Raw genomic sequence first — 15,981 nt, forward strand, 5'->3', positions numbered from 1 at the left:
TGTCTGATTAGAATGAATAATATCCGACAATACCTTTTTAATTCTATGTGCTATACATTTTGCTAGGTTTTTTGCATCACAACACTGAAGTGTAAGGGGCCTCCAATTTTGTAAATGGACTGGATCTTTATATTTTCCACTTGTATCCTGTTTCAGTAATAATGAGATCTTCTTGAGTGTCAGATAATCTACCATTTACATAGGAGTGGTTAAAACATGCTAATAACGGTCCTCTTAGTATATCAAAAAAGGTTTGGTATACCTCGACTGGTATGCCATCCAACCCTGGAGTTTTCCCAGACTTAGTCTTTAATTGCATCCAGAAGTTCCTCCTCTGTAATTTCACCTTCACATGAGTCTTTCTGTATGGCTGTTAATTTTACATTATCAATAGAAAAAAATCTCTACAATTAGCTTCAGTTAGAGGAGATGGAGGCGACTGAAAAGAAAACATATGCTTAAAGTACTTTGTTTCTTCCTTCAAAATATAATTTGGTGAATTATGGGTGACTCCGTCAATTGTAACCAGTTTCATTAAGTTATTTTTGGTAGGATTCCTATGTTGAAGATTAAAAAAGAATTTTGTGCATTTTTCCCCATATTCCATCCAGTTTGCTTTATTTTTATAATATATTACACTTGATCTTTCTTGAAAAAGTTTCTTTTTGTTTTTCCTCTAATTTATTCTGAGCCTCTACAGTGGGGAAAAAAAGTATTTAGTCAGCCACCAATTGTGCAAGGTCTCCCACTTAAAAAGATGAGAGAGGCCTGTAATTTTCATCATAGGTACACGTCAACTATGACAGACAAAATGAGGAACAAAAAATCCAGAAAATCACATTGTAGGATTTTTTATGAATTTATTTGCAAATTATGGTGGAAAATAAGTATTTGGTCAATAACAAAAGTTTCTCAATACTTTGTTATATACCCTTTGTTGGCAATGACACAGGTCAAACGTTTTCTGTTGGTTTTCACACACTGTTGCTGGAATTTTGGCCCATTCCTCCATGCAGATCTCCTCTAGAGCAGTGACGTTTTGGGGCTGTCGCTGGGCAACACAGACTTTCAACTCCCTCCAAAGATTTTCTATGGGGTTGAGATCTGGAGACTGGCTAGCCACTTCAGGACCTTGAAATGCTTCTTACGGGAGCCACTCCTTCGCGCCCGGGCGGTGTGTTTGGGATCATTGTCATGCTGAAAGACCCAGCCACGTTTCATCTTCAATGCCCTTTGCTGATGGAAGGAGGTTTTCACCAAAATCTCACGATACATGGCCCCATTCATTCTTTCCTTTACACGGATCAGTCGTCCTGGTCCCTTTGCAGAAAAACAGCCCCAAAGCATGATGTTTCCACCCCCATGCTTCACAGTAGGTATGGTGTTCTTTGGATGCAACTCAGCATTCTTTGTCCTCCAAACACGACGAGTTGAGTTTTTACCAAAAAGTTCTATTTTGGTTTCATCTGACCATATGACATTCTCCCAATCCTCTTCTGGATCATCTAAATGCACTCTAGCAATCTTCAGACGGGCCTGGACATGTACTGGCTTAAGCAGGGGGACACGTCTGGCACTGCAGGATTTGAGTCCCTGGTGGCGTAGTGTGTTACTGATGGTAGGCTTTGTTACTTTGGTCCCAGCTCTCTGCAGGTCATTCACTAGATCCCCCGTGTGGTTCTGGGATTTTTGCTCACCGTTCTTGTGATCATTTTGACCCCACGGGGTGAGATCTTGCGTGGAGCCCCAGATCGAGAGAGATTATTAGTGGTCTTGTATGTCTTCCATTTCCTAATAATTGCTCCCACAGTTGATTTCTTCAAACCAAGCTGCTTACCTATTGCAGATTCAGTCTTCCCCAGCCTGGTGCAGGTCTACAATTTTGTTTCTGGTGTCCTTTGACAGCCTCTTTGGTCTTGGCCATAGTGGAGTTTGGAGTGTGACTGCTTGAGGTTGTGGACAGGTGTCTTTTATACTGATAACAAGTTCAAACAGGTGCCATTAATACAGGTAACGAGTGGAGGACAGAGGAGCCTCTTAAAGAAGAAGTTAAAGGTCTGTGAGAGCCAGAAATCTTGCTTGTTTGTAGGTGACCAAATACTTATTTTCCACCATAATTTGCAAATCAATTCATTAAAAATCCTACAACGAGATTTTCTGGAAAAAAAATTCTCAATTTGTCTGTCATAGTTGACGTGTACCTATGATGAAAATTACAGGCCTCTCTCATCTTTTTAAGTGGGAGAACTTGCACATTTGGTGGCTGACTAAATACTTTTTTCCCCCACTGTATGTTGCAGTTTTTATTGCCATCTATCTGTTCTGTTAGACTTTCTATTTCCTTTCTTAGTATAAACTCTTTTGACCTAAATTGCTTTTGTTTTCGAGATGAGTACTGAATTGCATGGCCTCTAAAGGCACATTTAAAGGTATCCCATACAATAAGGGGATTCGCTGTACCTATGTTATGTTGGAAAAAGTCAGTTATAAATTCCTTTGGTCTAATTATAAATAAATTATCATCCAATAGGCTTTGATTAAATTTCCAATATCCTCGCCCACGTGGAAATTCAGTAAGATTAATGTATATGCCTATTATATGATGGTCCGACCGCATTCTGTCCCCTATCAATACTTTTTTAAACTTTTGGTGCCAACGAGAATGAGATAAGAAGTCAAGACGACTAGCTTGATTCTGTCTCCGCCATGTATATCTCACTAGATCAGTATATTTAAGCCTCCATATATCTACTAGTTCTAATGTATCCATGACAATCACAATTTCCTTAAGAGCATGTGGGTGATTGATTGTGGTGTGATTTCCTTTACGGTCCATTGAGCTATTTAAAACAGTATTATAATCCCCCACCATAATAATATTGTCTTGAATTGCTTGCAGGGTTGATAATTTATTATACAGTGGGGAGAACAAGTATTTGATACACTGCTGATTTTGCAGGTTTTCCTACTTACAAAGCATGTAGAGGTCTGTAATTTGTATCATAGGTACACTTCAACTGTGAGAGATGGAATCTAAAACAAAAATCCAGAAAATCACATTGTATGATTTTTATGGAAATAATTTGCATTTTATTGCATGACATAAGTATTTGATCACCTACCAACCAGTAAGAATTCCGGCTCTCACAGACCTGTTAGTTTTTCTTTAAGAAGCCCTCCTGTTCTCCACTCATTACCTGTATTAACTGCACCTGTTTGAACTCGTTACCTGTATAAAAGACACCTGTCCACACACTCAATCAAACAGACTCCAACCTCTCCACAATGGCCAAGACCAGAGAGCTGTGTAAGGACATCAGGGATAAAAGTGTAGACCTGCACAAGGCTGGGATGGGCTACAGGACAATAGGCAAGCAGCTTGGTGAGAAGGCAACAACTGTTGGCGCAATTATTAGAAAATGGAAGAAGTTCAAGATGACGGTCAATCACCCTCGGTCTGGGGCTCCATGCAAGATCTCACCTCGTGGGGCATCAATGATCATGAGGAAGGTGAGGGATCAGCCCAGAACTACACAGCAGGACCTGGTCAATGACCTGAAGAGAGCTGGGACCACAGTCTCAAAGAACAGTATTAGTAACACACTACGCCGTCATGGATTAAAATCCTGCAGCGCACGCAAGGTCCCCCTGCTCAAGCCAGCGCATATCCAGGCCCGTCTGAAGTTTGCCAATGACCATCTGGATGATCCAGAGGAGGAATGGGAGAAGGTCATGTGGTCTGATGAGACAAAAATAGAGCTTTTTGGTCTAAACTCCACTCTCCGTGTTTGGAGGAAGAAGAAGAATGAGTACAACCCCAAGAACACCATCCCAACCGTGAAGCATGGAGGTGGAAACATCATTCTTTGGGGATGCTTTTCTGCAAAGGGGACAGGACGACTGCACCGTATTGAGGGGAGGATGGATGGGGCCATGTATCGCGAGATCTTGGCCAACAACCTCCTTCCCTCAGTAAGAGCATTGAAGATGGGTCGTGGCTGGGTCTTCCAGCATGACAACGACCCGAAACACACAGCCAGGGCAACTAAGGAGTGGCACCATAAGAAGCATCTCAAGGTCCTGGAGTGGCCTAGCCAGTCTCCAGACCTGAACCCAATAGAAAATCTTTGGAGGGAGCTGAAAGTCCATATTGCCCAGCGACAGCCCCGAAACCTGAAGGATCTGGAGAAGGTCTGTATGGAGGAGTGGGCCAAAATCCCTGCTGCAGTGTGTGCAAACCTGGTCAAGACCTACAGGAAACGTGTGATCTCTGTAATTGCAAACAAAGGTTTCTGTACCAAATATTAAGTTCTGCTTTTCTGATGTATCAAATACTTATGTCATGCAATATAATGCAAATTAATTACTTAAAAATCATACAATGTGATTTTCTGGATTTTTGTTTTAGATTCCGTCTCTCACAGTTGAAGTGTACCTATGATAAGAATTACAGACCTCTACATGCTTTGTAAGTAGGAAAACCTGCAAAATCGGCAGTGTATCAAATACTTGTTCTCCCCACTGTATATATTGTCAAAGAATTGTGGATCATCATTATTTGGTCCGTAAAGGTTAATAAGCCATATCTGTTTATGGTCCAATAACATATTTAAAATAATCCATCTACCTTGCGTATCTATTTTGACAATTTGCACATTCTGATCGAAATTACTATTAATTAATATCATCACTCCTTTTGAATTTCTTTGCCCATGGGAGAAGTATATTTCCCCCATTCTTTTTTCCACGCTACTTCATCTCGAATTGTTGAATGAGTTTCCTGTATACAATAGATATTATATTCCTTCTCTTTGAGCCATGTAAATATTGTTCTTCTTTTGTTATTATCAGCTAAGCCATTACAATTATAACTGGCTATACTTATTTCACCATACACCATAATGCGATACAAGTTTCAAGTCTATTTATCATTATATATGTTTGTAAATTTACCAATAAAAAATACCGTAATGATTGAGTGTCCATATAGCTGACAATTTGTTAGCTACGCTATCCTTACGAACTGCAAATCATTACAGCAGTATGTACCGGTATGTTAGTTAGCTACCGAATGTTAGTTGGCTACTAATACATCGAACTTGCCAGTATATTAACTATATGCTATCAAACTAACTACCCAACGTTTATTGTCTTGATTATTCCCGTCATTCTTAGTTTAGCTAAGTGGTATAGTCGTTGTGCGTTCTCAATGGAGTTTCGGGTGAGTTAGTAAATTCGCTCTGGCTATCTACTCCAATTTCAGATCACTCTCGTCTAAGTGTACCTGTGCCAGAGCGCAGAATAACTGATTAATTTACGAACGCTCAACACCATGTGAAGATGGCGGGTGTCAGTAAACGTCGGCAAAACATTGTAATTAAATTGTTGCCAGCAGTGCAGTTAGTCACCAACGCTCTGGATAACATGAAAACAGCCTAACCAGCTCTGCTAGGGCGATTTAAAATGGTCAGTGAGGTGTTCTCTCATTGTGTCTGGAAGTAGCTAGCAAGTTAGCCAGTTAGCTTGGGTGCTTGACTGCCGTTGTGAGGTCAGAACGCTCAGATCAACCCTACTCCTCGGCCAGAGCGTCCAGTGTGCGCTCTGAACGCTCTGAATTTACAAACGGACAATCTGATAACGCTCTGAATTTACAAACGCCCAGAGCGCACTCTGGCACTCCAGATTTTAATTTAATAACACACCCGAAGTCGTGAAATGTCTAGCTAGTAATTTGTTATGCTAGCAAGAGGTTGCATAGCAACAGCATCAACTTCCGGTAGACAGGCGAAGCGCTAGTATGCTCAACTGAAAGGATACCGTTCGTTTACAGTATACTAAAATGAACTAATAGTATATAGCATGTAGTATATACTCATTTAAGTATGTAGTAAACAGTATGTTAGTATGTGTATTCAAACATAGCTTTATTCTTCTCTCCAAACTACATGTTGAGGGGCCAACTGTAGTCCACTGATGGCCTTGTTCTCTTTCTCTACATAGCATAACCACGAACCAGAGATGTTGCTAGGCTAATCAAATGAAGACCAACAGTGCAGGGTTTAGCCCGGCTGTGGAGAAGTCTATATGCATTCGGAAAGTATTCAGACCCGTTGACTTTTTCCACATTGTTACATTACAGCCTTATTCTAAAATGGATTTCCCCTCATCAATCTACACACAATACCCCATATTGACAAAGCAAAAACAGGTTTTTAGAAATTTTAGCAAATTTATTAAGAATAAACTGAATGTACATTTACATAAGTATTCAGACCCTTTACTTAGTCCTTTTGTTGAAGCACCTTTGGCAGTGATTACAGCCTTGAGTCTTCTTTGGTATGACGCTACAAGCTTGGCACACCTGTATTTGGGGAGTTTCTCCCGTTATTCTCTGCAGATCCTCTCAAGCTCTGTCAGGTTGGATGGGGAGCATTGCTGCACAGCTATTTTCAGATCTCTACAGAGATGTTATAATCGGGTTAAAGTCTGGGCTCTGGCTGGGCCCACTCAAGGACATTCAGAGACTTGTCCCGAAGCCACTCCTACGTTGTCTTGGCGGTGTGCTTATGGTCGTTGTCCTGTTGGAAGGTGAACCTTCGCCCCAGTCTGAGGTCCTGAGCGCTCTGGAGCAGGTTTTCATCAAGGATCTCTCTGTACTTTGCTCCTGACTAGTCTCCCAGTCCCTGCCACTGAAAAACATCCCCACATCATTATGCTGCCACCACCATGCTTCACCGTAGGGATGGTGGCAGGTTTCATCAGACCAGAGAATCTTGTTTCTCATGGTCTGAGAGTCCTTTAGGTGCCTTTTGGCAAACTCTTAAGCGGGCTGTCAGGAGTGGCTTCCGTCTGGCCACTCTACCATAAAGGCCTTATTGGTGGAGTGCTGCAGAGATGGTTTTCCTTCTGGAAGGTTCTCCCATCTCCACAGAGGAACTCTGGAGCTCTGTCAGAGTGACCACCAGGTTCTTGGTCACCTCCCTGACAAAGGCCCTTCTCCCCCATTGCTGAATTTGTCTGGGTGGCCAGCTCTAGGAAGAGTCTTGGTGGTTCCAAACTTCTTCCATTTAAGAATGATGGAGGCCACTGTGTTCTTGGGGACCTTCAATGCTGCAGAAATGTTTTGGCACCCTTCCCCAGATCTCTGCTTCGACACAATCCTGTCTCGGAGCTCTACGGACAATTCCTTCGACGTCATAGCTTGGTTTTTGCTCTGACGTGCACTGTCACCTGTGGGACCTTTTATATAGACAGGTGTGCCTTTCCAAATCATGTCCAATCAATTGAATTTACCACAGGTTGACTCCAATCAAGTTGTAGATACATCTCAAGGATGATCAATGGAAACAGGATGCACCTGAGCTCAATTTTGAGTCTAATAGCAAAGGGTCTGAATACTTATGTAAATAAGGTATTTGTGTTTTTATTTGTAATACATTTGCAAAAATGTCTAAACCTGCTTTCGCTTTCTCATTATGGGGTATTGTGTGTAGATTGATGAGGGGAAAATTAATATTTAATCAATTTTAGAATAAGGCTGTAACGTACCAAAATGTGGAAAAAGGGAAGAGTCTGAATACTTTCCGAATGCGCTGTATATCACTGAGGTCATATCTGACTGAGGAATACCAGGGGGTGCTGTATAGTAACTCTCAAAAACAAAGTTATGTCAATCATTATGGTGCCTGCTGCGATGCACTGAACATTCAGTTACCGAACACATACTTTCAAGAGTGTTATGTCAAGTGTTTTTTTAAAAAGTTTTCACAGGAATGTGAATCCAGTGAAGTCTCAAACTGAAACTTACAAAATGACTGGAAAAATGCTCTTCAACATTGGTCCTTCTGTTTTCAGTCTAAAGTCTCTTGTTTGACACCACACTTTGTGATTTTCTTCTTCAGGTCAAACTTTTCAAAGTTCCCAACCATTCGTGTTAACCGCCAGTTGACCTTTAGTACCCCATGAGTGTCTTTATACATGGTGACAGTATAGAGAAAGGGTTCGGGGCCTTTGATAGATGTGTCTAATAATGACGCTCTCCTGTCTGTCTCCCAGGGGTCCAGGTTGCTGTCGTGAGAGAGCGAGCTACATAGGGGAGGAGGTCCGCCTGGGGGGCGTCACTGCCAGGGCTCTCAAGGTAACAACACCTGGATCTCTCTGCATGGCTCTCTAGTGTCAGTCTGTCTGTCCGGCCATTCACGCTCTGTGTAAACCTGTCTGACTATTGAGACTTTAGTTTTGTCACTGAGTCCTTCTGTTTGTACAACTGCCACCTACTCACACACACACTCTGAAGTTATGTTTAATCAGACTTGCCAAATGAACATTAAAGGGTAGGTAGCATAAATGTAAAATATGGATTTGCATTAGTGTATGCATCAAAAGACCCAATGCAAAGTAACACCTAACTTTATATTTTGAGTTATTACATAAAACCGATCAGAATGCTGAAGTCATGGCGTAAAATGTTTTTGCGGGGTGTGACGTAATATGGAGAACCCGGCAAGCCAGCCTATTCCCTATAATGGAAACTCCAACAGAAATAACTTCAAATTAGGGCTGACCACATTTAGTCGACTGGTCGATTGTTTGGTCGATAGGCTGTTGGTCGACCGAGATTTCTTTAGTCGAGCAGTAGCAAAAAAGTTATAATTGTGTACAAGACACCTGTCTGATTCGCGCCTGTCTGAGTGGACTGATCCATTGTGGAGGCCGTGGGGATGGCACAGTCCATCAGTCTAAGAGGTGCTACTGAAATTGTATGTGGTTATGTTACGTAAGAACAATGGTGCAACACAAATATTATTTTATAACAAATGCACTTTCTCCCACGTTGAATAGTGGTCGCTGTCCGTGGTTCTGAAACACAGCAGTGCGCTGTTGAATTGGCGCCTTTTCCTAGACCATGTTGCTATGTGCTTAATAGCAAAGTTAACCAGCATATTGCTGTTGAGAACAATGCGGCAGAGGCAGCAGCGGTGTTAGGAGATGAGAGCCCTCGCCTTAATTGTCTAAGAAAAGTGAGGAGAGAGGAAACCCCAACTTAATTAGGTCTATAATCAATAGCCTAACTGTTAAATGGGCCTGGCTTTATAAATCATCCATATATATCTACAGAAATAAGACCGATCCTGCTTCTGTTGCCTATTTGAGTGTTTGTTTAATAGCCTACTGATTCCATGAGCACCAAGCCTCACGCAACCACATGTCAGATAAACAATTTCTCAAATTTGGCTGTTTTTAATCTTTGCTATGCTGTAATAAAGGCTTGACACTTATTTTCATTAGATCATAGTAATAGTAATAATAACAATGAGGAGATAATCGGGCTGTAGGCCTAAGAGCGCATCCTCTTTAGTCTTAATAACGTAATTTACTTAAGCCTATATTTCAATACTTATATAGGCTACTGTATCAATCAATAATGTATTCGTTCATGTCATCACACAGCATATACAGTGGGGGAAAAAAGTATTTAGTCAGCCACCAATTGTGCAAGTTCTCCCACTTAAAAAGATGAGAGAGGCCTGTAATTTTCACCATAGGTACATGTCAACTATGACAGACAAAATGAGAAAAAAAATCCAGAAAATCACATTGTAGGATTTTTAATGAATTTATTTGCAAATTATGGTGGAAAATAAGTATTTGGTCAATAACAAAAGTTTCTCAATACTTTGTTATATACCCTTTGTTGGCAATGACACAGGTCAAACGTTTTCTGTAAGTCTTCACAAGGTTTTCACACACTGTTGCTGGTATTTTGGCCCATTCCTCCATGCAGATCTCCTAGAGAGCAGTGATGTTTTGGGGCTGTCGCTGGGCAACACGGACTTTCAACTCCCTCCAAAGATTTTCTATGGTGTTGAGATCTGGAGACTGGCTAGGCCACTCCAGGACCTTGAAATGCTTCTTACGAAGCCACTCCTTCGTTGCCCGGGCGGTGTGTTTGGGATCATTGTCATGCTGAAAGACCCAGCCACGTTTCATCTTCAATGCCCTTGCTGATGGAAGGAGGTTTTCACTCAAAATCTCACGATACATGGCCCCATTCATTCTTTCCTTTACACGGATCAGTCGTCCTGGTCCCTTTGCAGAAAAACAGCCCCAAAGCATGATGTTTCCACCCCCATGCTTCACAGTAGGTATGGTGTTCTTTGGATGCAACTCAGCATTCTTTGTCCTCCAAACACGACAAGTTCTATTTTGGTTTCATCTGAACATATGACATTCTCCCAATCCTCTTCTGGATCATCCAAATGCACTCTAGCAATCTTCAGACGGGCCTGGACATGTACAGGCTTAAGCAGGGGGACACGTCTGGCACTGCAGGATTTGAGTCCCTGGCGGCGTAGTGTGTTACTGATGGTAGGCTTTGTTACTTTGGTCCCAGCTCTCTGCAGGTCATTCACTAGGTCCCCCCGTGTGGTTCTGAGATTTTTGCTCACCGTTCTTTTGATCATTTTGACCCCACGGGGTGAGATCTTGCGTGGAGCCCCAGATCGAGAGAGATTATTAGTGGTCTTGTATGTCTTCCATTTCCTAATAATTACTCCCACAGTTGATTTCTTCAAACCAAGCTGCTTACCTATTGCAGATTCAGTCTTCCCAGCCTGGTGCAGGTCTACAATTTTGTTTCTGGTGTCCTTTGACAGCTCTTTGGTCTTGGCCATAGTGGAGTTTGGAGTGTGACTGTTTGAGGTTGTGGACAGGTGTCTTTTATACTGATAACAAGTTCAAACAGGTGCCATTAATAAAGGTAACGAGTGGAGGACAGAGGAGCCTCTTAAAGAAGAAGTTAAAGGTCTGTGAGAGCCAGAAATCATGCTTGTTTGTAGGTGACCAAATACTTATTTTCCACCATAATTTGCAAATAAATTCATTAAAAATTGATTTTTTTTTCTCAATTTGTCTGTCATAGTTGACGTGTACCTATGATGAAAATTACAGGCCTCTCTCATCTTTTTAAGTGGGAGAACTTGCACAATTGGTGGCTGACTAAATACTTTTATTCCCCACTGCAAGTCATTCATGATTTGAAATGCAATCAAGCATTTTAGTTTTAAAATAAAATAACAAAGCGACTATTGAATAATTAGCGTAAACAATAAATAGGCCTAAACCGTTCCATTTCGGAAATTGCATTCACAAATGAATGTGACTGTTTTCAGTCTTTGCTGTAATAAAGGCTTTACAATTTTTTTTTTTTTTTATGTTACAACAGACTCGCTGGTACGCTTATAATTTATTTAGTGTTGTTTACATTGTTCCAAACGGTCCCAAAAATTATATTGTAATCTAAAAGCACCTGTTTGGCACACATAATATGCTCACAGCGCTTACTCCTTACATTATTTTTGTTGATCTCCAGTATTTTCTACAACTAGTCAAATGTATTCCACACATCTGACTTCCCCTTTACCTCATGAGCAACCAGTAAACTTTCCCCCGTTTCAAGTTTATTTGTCACGTCCTCTGCATCCATTTTGCTGTCACGTGTTACGGTGTTCGGAGTTTGTTAAAACTAATGTATTGATGTGATTATGATATGCTATAGGTCAGGCCCTATTGGTCACGTGCATGCGATGCATACATGTGACACGTGAAGAGAGCAAGGCTTGAGGGAATAGGGAATGTTTCTCCTAAACAAATGAGGGATTTCGGTAACATCACTTTTCAGTCAGAAATGGCTGTAATTATGTTGAAGCTTCAGCAACACGGACAGCACGATAAACACTGTTGACGTTCTGTGGTGGTCGCTGCAGAAAGGTGGAGAGGGAGACACCGGGTGCTAGTCACACAGCGCAGCAAGTCTGAGCCAGGCCGGCACAATCAAATCAATTGTGGTCAAACTCCCTCTAGTCATTTGTGTGTCTTAATTATTTAATCAAGCAGTTCGCTTAAAGCATCAGACAAGCTCAGTGCTTATAGTTGATTTGATTAAAACACATAGGATGTGTCTATATAAGAAAAATCGATTGGTCGAAAGAACAGACAACTCTTCGTCGACCAAGATTTTTTTTTGTCGGAGACAGCCCTACTTCAAATATACATTATCAAATTAAACCAAATCGTTTGCACTCATGACTACTAGTTTCAATTACATTTTCAGCCAATTTACAAGCAAATACTTTATGAATGTATTTTTACAAATCAGCTTGCAAGGTTACTAGCCTGCTAACGTTAGCCCTACTAGCCTGCTAACATTAACCCTATAGCCTGCTAATGTTAAGTTAGCACTGCATGAGTCAGCCAGTTGCTATCAACACCTGGCTTCCAGCTACTGTACATTTAAAGTAAACCAACGTTTTGGAAATACATAACGCCATCTAACCAGTTATCAAATAAGGTTACCTGTATATGCTGTTATCTTAGCCATCAAGCCAGCCAGCTGAAGTTAGCTATCTAGCAGGTTAAAATAACTAACTAGCCTAGCTAGCCAACCACCACGTTCGACATAGCTAAGTAGTAAGCCAGATGGATAATCCCCAGGTTATAATGCTGTTAGTAAAAAAAACTCCACACATTTCTTGTTAACAAACTATAGTTTTGGCAAGTCGGTTAGGACATCTACTTTGTGCATGACCCAACAATTGTTTACAGAGAGATTATTTCACTTATAATTCACTGTCTCACAATTCCAGTGGGTCAGAAGTTTACATACACCAAGTTCACTGTGCCTTTAAACAGCTTGGAAAATTCCAGAAAATGATGTCATGGCTTTAGAAGCTTCTGATAGGCTAATTGACATCATTTGAGTCAATTGGAGGTGTACCTGTGGATGTATTTCAAGGCCTACCTTCAAACTCAGTGCCTCTTTGCTTGACATCATGGGAAAATCAAAATAAATCAGCCAAGACCTCAGAAAAAATCATTGTAGACCTCCACAAGTCTGGTTCATCCTTGGGAGCAATTTCCAAACGCCTGAAGGTTCCACGTTCATCTGCACAAACAATAGTACGAAAGTATAAACACCATGGGATCACACAGCCGTCATACCACTCAGGAAGGAGATGCGTTCTGTCTCCTAGAGATGAACGTACTTTGGTGCGAAAAGTGCAAATCAATCCCGGAACAACAGCAAAGGACCTTGTGAAGATGCTGGAGGAAACAGGTACAAAAGTATCTATATCCACAGTAAAACGAGTCCTATACCGACGTAACCTGAAAGGCCGCTCAGCAAGGAAGAAGCCACTGCTCCAAAACTGCCATTAAAAGCCAGACTACGGTTTGCAACTGCACATGGGGACAAAGAGCGTACTTTTTGGAGAAATGTCCTCTGGTCTGATGAAACAAAAATAGAACTGTTTGGCCATAATGACCATCGTTATGTTTGGAGGAAAAAGGGGGACGCTTGCAAGCCGAAGAACACCATCCCAACCGTGAAGCACGGAGGTGGCAGCATCATGCTGTGGAGGTGCTTTGCTGCAGGAGGGACTGGTGCACTTCACAAAATAGATGGCATCATGAGGAAGGAAAATTATGTGGATATATTGAAGCAACATCTCAAGACATCAGTCAGGAAGTTAAAGCTTGGTCGCAAATGGGTCTTCCAAATGAACAATGACCCCAAGCATACATCTAAAGTTGTGGCAAAATGGCTTAAGGACAACAAAGTCAAGGTATTGGAGTGGCCATCAAAAAGCCCTGACCTCAATCCTATAGAAAATGTGTGGGCAGAACTGAAAAGGCGTGTGCGAGCAAGGAGGCCTACAAACCTGACTCAGTTACACCAGCTCTGTCAGGAGGAATGGGCCAAAATTCACCCAGCTTACCCAGCTTAGGTCAAAATTAGCAAAGAATTGTTCTCTATTCATTGTTTTTGGAATTTCCGATGCTCCGTGACTGTTTAGCTTTCATTTCGATGATCATTAGCGAGCTGGACACAGTCAAGAAACTAAGTAATTTTAAAGTATATTGAGTTCGTCCCGTCCCCCAAACCACCCGCGGGCCGGATTGGACCCCCTCTCGGGCTGGATCCGGCCCTCGGGCCATATGTTTGACACCCCTGGTCTACACTGTCAGGGACAAACCTGTTATGAAATGGCTGTTTGTCTTTAATACACTGCCCATGTCATTTCCACACACCAGAGGGTGACCTGCCCAGCGCCCCGCCGCCTGCCCCGGGCTCCTGACCTGCTGTTAAATAGTAGGAAGGGCTTGGTCCCAAGCAAAATATCCCACTGTGTGCCAGGGGAAGAAAGTGTCAGAGAGCTGGGGGCAGATAAGATCAGGGCCGGGGGCCAGTGGCACAGGGCAGGGGAGTGTCGCAGCGGGACGGCCTAACGCCCAACCCACCGCTCCAGCGCCGGCCCGACAGCCAGCCAGGGTCAGTCCCATTGCTGGGCCCCCCTTCTTTGCTCCCTCTCTCCCCTTTTGCACTGCTCTCTCTCTGCATCTCTCTCTCTCCATCTCTTTTCCCTTGCGTCGCTCCATTGTTTATACGACGGCATGTCCTGCCAAAAGTATTTTAAATCGCTGCCAGCCTTTTTTTTCCTCACTTTTGGGTCTTGAGAAAACGCAGTCCCCTGAGAGCACAGGCAAAGTGTCTGCTTAGAGGCCTTGTTGGGGTAGGAATAGTCTCTGTAGTCTGTACCATAGAGTGACCTACACTCTGTATGTGGAAGCAGGAGGCACCTGCTGTGTGCAATGCATCAATGGGGCTCAACCTACATGAGGGGGAACATGTTGCTGCACTACTACAGAACCTGTTTGGTGTGTTTTTAGTGGACACACGTAATAAAAGGTAAGAGAGGCTTTGATGATTATAATAACCACTGGCAGCATTGATGGCAAAAATGCTTCTCCGTTTTCAATGTTAAGAGGGCTGTGTGTGTTGCTACAGATATACAGTACCAGTCAAAAGTTTGCACACACCTACTCATTCAAGGGTTTTTCTTTATTTTTACTATTTTCTACATTGTAGAATAATAGTGAAGACATCATCATAACTATGAAATAACACATATGGAATCATGTAGTAACCAAAAAAGTGTTAAACAAATCAAAATATATCTTATATTTGAGATTCTTCAAATAGTCACCCTTTGCATTGATGACAGCTTTGCACACTCTTGGCATTCTCTCAACAAGCTTCACCTGGAATGCTTTTCCAACAGTCTTGAAGGAGTTCCCACATATGCTTAGCACTTGTTGGCTGCTTTTCCTTCACTCTGCTGTCCGACTCATCCAAAACCATCTCAATTGGGTTGAGGTCGGGGGATTGTGGAGGCCAGGTCATCTGATGCAGCACTCATCACTCTCCTTCTTGGTAAAATAGCCCTTACACAGCCTGAAGGTGTGTTGGGTCATTGTCCTATTGAAAAACAAATGATAGTCCCACTAAGCCCAAACCAGATGGGATGGCGTATCGCTGCAGAATGCTGTGGTAGCCATGCTGGTTAAGTGTGCCTTGATTTCTAAATAAATCGCAGACAGTGTCACCAGCAAAGCACCCCCACACCATAACACCTCCTCCTCCATGCTTTACGGTGGGAACTACACATGCGGAGATCACCGCGTCTCACAAATACACGGCGGTTGGAACCAAAAATCTCTAATTTGGACTCCAGACCAAAGGACACATTTCCACCGGTCTAATGTCCATTGCACGTGTTTCTTGGCCCAAGCAGGTCTCTTCTTATTGGTGTCCTTTAGTAGTGGTTTCTTTGTAGCAATTCGACCATGAAGGCCTGATTCACACAGTCCCCTCTGAACAGTTGATGTTGAGATGTTTCTGTGACTTGAACTCTGAATTATTTATTTGGGCTGCAATTCTTGAGGCTGGTAACTCTAATGAACTTATCCTCTGCAGCAGAGGTAACTCTGGGTCTTCCATTCCTGTGGTGGTCCTCATGAGAGCCAGTTTCATCATAGCGCTTGATGGTTTTTGTGACTGCACTTAAAGAAACTTTCAAAGTTCTTGAAGTTTTCCATATTGACTGATCTTCATGTCTTAAAATAATGACGGACTGTCATTTC

General features: G+C 42.2%; 1 protein-coding gene across 5 annotated transcripts in view; it reads left to right on the forward strand.

Moving 5' to 3' along the window:
* Positions 1-15,981, forward strand: part of LOC121576839 (polyamine-transporting ATPase 13A3) — a 57,945-nt gene that overhangs the window by 15,587 nt on the left and 26,377 nt on the right. For 4 of the 5 annotated variants that reach the window (XM_041890371.1, XM_045223517.1, XM_045223518.1 and 1 more), the window contains one exon: positions 8,056-8,137. The exons of the other annotated variant lie outside the window; for it this stretch is intronic. The gene's annotated coding sequence lies outside the window, so the exon portion shown is untranslated. The remainder of the gene's footprint in view (positions 1-8,055; positions 8,138-15,981) is intronic. 5 annotated transcript variants of the gene reach the window in all.

This window comes from Coregonus clupeaformis, chromosome 11 (assembly GCF_020615455.1).
Source record: "Coregonus clupeaformis isolate EN_2021a chromosome 11, ASM2061545v1, whole genome shotgun sequence".
NCBI classification, from domain to species: Eukaryota; Metazoa; Chordata; class Actinopteri; order Salmoniformes; family Salmonidae; genus Coregonus; species Coregonus clupeaformis.